We start from the raw sequence: 5,298 nt of genomic DNA, 5'->3' as shown, positions 1-5,298 counted from the left end.
ATCTATTCCATCGAGAATCATAAACAATCGCCGACCTTTTCTTGAGGCATCGTCAAATTTCGACAAGAATAAAGACTCCCATAAGTTTGCTTTCCAGCCTGGCTCGTTCATCATATCTCTGACCTCACTTCTATAGCCCGTTTCAAGCTTTGTGACCTGGCTTGCACAGCATGACAGCATATTCTCAATAGACTGCAAAACCTCAATGTCTCTCTCAAAGGCGAAATAGACAACTGATGTTGATCGATCGTCCTCAAATTCAGCAAGCAGTCTAGTCCATATTGAAAACGAGATGCTGCTTTTGCCCATGCCGGATTCTCCAGTTATGAGAAGGACTCCTCCTTTAGTGGTCTTCAAATGAATATAATCAGACTTGTCATCAACCCATTCAAAAGTGTCTTTGACAAAGGTTTTATCAGTTTCCATCAGTCGCCTCATCATAATGTTCTCTGCTCCAGAAGACAGGGACTCTGTGACAACTGCAAGTGACTCAAATTTTCGTGACTCAGTGTTGAACTTTTCAAGGCCTCTGCCTAGTTGTTCACTAGGATGTCGACCATTCTCTTGATTCAAACGCTGGTCTCCTCTGCTCAGATTGTTCTGTTGTTTCACTTCACGATGGAATTCCACGAGCTCTTCGTGAATTCTGAATAGTTTTTTAATCGCAGGCTCAAACCCGTCGATTTTGTCTGATACCCTGATGACTGAAGCAAGCGTTTGGAACATTGTAGCAGAGTCAAGCGCACTTATGCTCTCAAATACGCGGTCGAATGCTCCTTTCAACTTGGCGTCCCCTCCTTGAAACAACATCTTTACCCATTTCTCCGATTTCCAATGCTGATTTTTGAGGCATTGGTGGTTATATGTGCAGAATTCCAGGATACTTGTGAATACGTTGAGTATATGGTCCGTGTATTCACCAAGGTGCTTATTGGAAAGTGTACTTTTCAATAATGCCAATCTTCGTGCGAATGAAGACATGGTTTCGAAGAGAGACTCAATAGAATTCAGTGAGTCAGAGAGCTTCTCACACGTCCCCAAGGTGTACGTGACGGCGATTGTGATTATAGATGCCGCAGGAAAGACAATATTCGCGCCTTCTCCTGCAATTGAAACGGCTCCTTTCATGAAGAATATATACTTACCGAAGAATCGCCCGACTTTAGATAGCGTATCCCCCCTAAAGCGAGCTTTCTTGAACCCTTCGGACTCTCCGATCAGATAGGTCAATAGTCTATTCACCTCATCATCGTCCCCGGCCTCTGGTCTCCCGTTATCTATGTTGTCGCTGTTCCCGCCTTGCCGAATCATCTTCTTCCAGAGTTCTCTCAGCTGTCTACCACCCTCCTTGGACTTCTCATCCCTTAAGTTGACACCCGTCTGTTCCTCATGTGTCTTCACAGCCTTTTCCCACAAAGAGTTCAATTGAGTCATATCTTCTGCCATAACGAGAGCGTGAAGGTTTAGCGAAGACTTGTAGATATTACTTTGTTGTTATAGTTGCTCGACTTGTAGATATTGCTTTGTTGTTGTAGTTGCTCGACTTGTCTCAGACTTCGACCCGAATCGACTTAGTTGGGCAGCAAAGCCCAAATTTGTGACGAAGCCCAACGTACTCTAGCTGGCTGCATGTCGGATTGACTTCCTATTGTGTCGTCTTGCATTATTCGATGATTGGAGGAGTCATTATGCACCTATGCGCCGCGATGGTTCAATTCACCTAAAGGAGCTAGTGCCCCTGTGAGTTGAAACTGATACATGTCGGCTCTATGGGCTTGAGTTATAGGCGAGGCTGCAGAATCCATAAGAAACGAAAGCTCATATTATGTAGTAAAGGCAGCTGACCTAGGGCTTCGGTGCATATCCAAGGGGCAATCTCTATGTATTCGATGTGCCTTGAAGGAGCATCAAACCGATCAGGTCTATGGAACAAATGTAAGTTCTCGGGTGAGGATTCAATAGAAGGAAATGGAGCCGAAAGCTGGCGTGGGGCAGCCGTTGAAGACCACGTAACAAGTGAAATTAGATCAAGGCTAAGGAAAGACACAGTAATAAAAATAAGGTAGCCTTCTGATAAAAGATTCACGTCATCTGGCAGCTCCATATCGATTCACTCTACAGAGGTCAAAATGGTACTTTCTGTAAACTTTCATAACACTGAATATTCCTTATAAAATCCTGATTATAGACATTGTCTGAGAATATTTTACTGTGTTAAATTGGTTACTTTAAAGAGTGACTATTATATTATGTCTTATGTTATATCTTATCGTGTATTGGACAGAGTCATCAGAGCAAATCTGATCAAATCAATAAATACTAGACGTTGTCTATATCATGAGCTTGGGGCATAAGAGTTACGTCGTGAAAGTGATAGCGAAACATACATGGCAAAAGATAAATCAGGCAAAATGAGAAAAAAGAACACAAAACAACGATGAAAAAAATACTGGCGAGCTCCCAGGCTTGAACTGGGGCCACTTGCTTGTTTGGATTTCCCAAAGCAAGGATCGTACCACTAGACCAAGCCCGCCTTGTTCTTGTTGTCGATGTGTTTTGGTTGGGTTGTAACATATAAGGACGAGAATTCTTTGTTGTCCTGGCTTGCCTCAGCGTGTGACTCAGACGGCAAGAACGAAGATGTCCATTAATCCTTCCCAAATCCTCCTCAACCAAGCCACCGCCATGACCGCAGATACGAGCATATGCCTTTGGATACTCGTTTGAGGGCTCTATGACAGTATGATCAACTCATATAAACAGATCTCGCCGTTTTCCTTGCCCACTACCAAGCGGTTGCTATCAGAACTGAATCCGGCAGCCGTGGCAAACGATCTATCCATTACAAACTCGCCCTCAAACCGCCCAGTCACTAAATCCGAGACATCTAGACCCTGCTCGGTTCTGCAAGCCAGGTATTTACAGTTTGGCGATATGCAAAGTGGCCATCCCTCGTTCTGACGGACATCATTCAGGTTGTAAGTGGTGATGACCTCCCTGTTGGGATACCATAGCATCACCACGCGGCCCCAGATTGACGCAATCAACTGTCCATCCGGCGACACCTGCAGCATTTGAGGATTATGCCGTGTCTCTACTTCAAACTTCCGCAGAGTCCGGCCTGAAGATACACTAGTGAGCCTGCATGACCCGTCCTTGGATAGACTGACGATGCCGGTCCCGTCAGGCGTGAAAGCAAGGTGAGTTACTTCATCCATGTGTGAAGGAATCACGCGTATCACTCCCGTCAGCACTGACTCCGTGTCAGACTTCATGATCACAATGCGGCTCGTATCTCTCGATGACACAGCAGCGAGCAACAGCCCGTTTGGTGAGAAGGCGATGGGTGCCTGAACCCAGACGTCAGATTTGAGTCGAAAGTCCTTCCTCTGAAAGTCGAAGATTTCCAGGCGTGGCTTGCGGACTCGATAATATTTCGCTTCATGATGCTCAGCCAGTCGGAGAAAAGGGGTCGCTATCGCGTCGTCTGGAAGAGGCGCGAACGCGAAGTCTTTTTCCGCTTTCAAAAGCCTCTGCGTGAGGATTTCTTGGAAAGTTGATGCGTCAAAGTAGTATAACACATTCCACTCTTCAAAGTGGTTCGGTCCCATCGCGACTATCTTATCATCCCGCGGCGTAAAGGCAATCTTGAGGACCTCTTTGCGGTAATTCAATGGCATGATCTGTCGTTTCTGGATAAGGATCATAGTGGTCTGATCTGTCTGATTCTCAAGATGCGTTCCTACGGGCTCGCTGTCCGGAGGATCATCCCATCTTCTTCCCTCCCGACTGCGAGTCTCTGTAGATCCAGGGATCACACTCCCTTGACCTGTGGCGGCTGGTTCCATGTTGCGAAGGTTCACGGTGAATCGCTTGTCGATTGGCCAGTGATTAATGTGAGTCTGGTGATATCATCACGCTTTGAATCCATACAAAGACGGCGAGATTCACTATGCTGACTCATGTTGGAAGGATTGCGCATCGCAAGAATGGTATTAATCTCTATTGAATATAATGTGACGCAGTTTTTCACTGAAGTGATGTTGGGTGGCTGAGTGCGATACTGTGCCACAGTGTCCTACTGCCGCCTGGAAAATGGATGCGCATCCCTCTTGGCGACCGCCATCTCATTGGACACCATCCTCAGGAACACACATCGCCTTGGTCCGCCACAAACTCGGCGCCCTGCGTGTGTGCTATAGAGTACACCGAGCAGTAGAGGACAGCTTATGACCTTTTCGCCGCGACTGAATGGGAGTTAGTTAGCGGGCCGCTGCATGTCCCGCGTGACAAGTTGCTGCATCTACGGCAGGCACCATTGCAGTTAGCGTCGCCTCCTACGCCTGCACGTGAACGATTTGACAATTGAAGGCAGGGTCCCTTCTTCTACATCACATTCTGCATCAAATGCTGCGAACTTGTCGCTTTCAGCAATGTCTTACGCCCAGATTGGCTGGCACATTGAACCTTCTACCACTTCTATATGCTCCAGTGATGACTAAGCTGCAAGATAAAATTGAAAGTTACCACTCAAGAAGATGCATCGTAACTGTCCCCGACTGTATGCATTCGGCACTGATGCCACCAATGGGCGATTTATGAGGTGTACCGTTGAGACTTGAGGCTTCGAGACACTATTCTCGAGATATACTTTCCACATCCCACGGGACACTCACTGCTGGAATAACGTGGCCGTTAGAAGTATGCTCTCGGCCGGTCAACGTCCTGCGCCAATAACGTGACTCGGGTCGTTCCCTCTCAAGGCTCTGTTTGTCCATGATGAGCCATCGACCGCCAAGATATAAGCTGACAAGTGCGAGTTATCAACCAAAATGAAATGCGTACATACAGTAGGAGTGAGACCGAGAGCCGACGCGCCTACTCCGAAAGAGTGGCAAAAGCTGACGGGCCGTTCTGTTCGGGAACGGCGTTTGCCTCCCTCTTTGGTGGCTCTCCAGTCGCTCCTTCAATTCACTTGCAACACTCACCTTAGTCACGCAACACGAGATATATCTGGGCGAGGCTCGTGAGTGGTGCCTTGGGAGTATCCGTGCGTCTCTGACAGTCATTTTTCCATGTTATAACATAGCGTTTCTGGCTCTCTGAGTGGCCTGAAAGTGTCTTCTTATCAAGGCGCCCCGTTCTTTCCAGCTGACGCCGAGCTACCCGACCAGCTTACTATCTAGGCATCGCGGTGTGGAGAGAATCGACGGGGCTAGGAGTGTAGTACTACGCAGTAGGAGGAGTCTAGGACGGGAGTAGGACGGTAGCAGTACGGGGTGCGCAGGGTGACTCGAG

Source organism: Phaeoacremonium minimum (assembly GCF_000392275.1).
Source record: "Phaeoacremonium minimum UCRPA7 unplaced genomic scaffold PA7_03_scaffold_455, whole genome shotgun sequence".
NCBI classification, from domain to species: domain Eukaryota; kingdom Fungi; phylum Ascomycota; class Sordariomycetes; order Togniniales; family Togniniaceae; genus Phaeoacremonium; species Phaeoacremonium minimum.
This window is presented reverse-complemented; position numbering follows the sequence as displayed.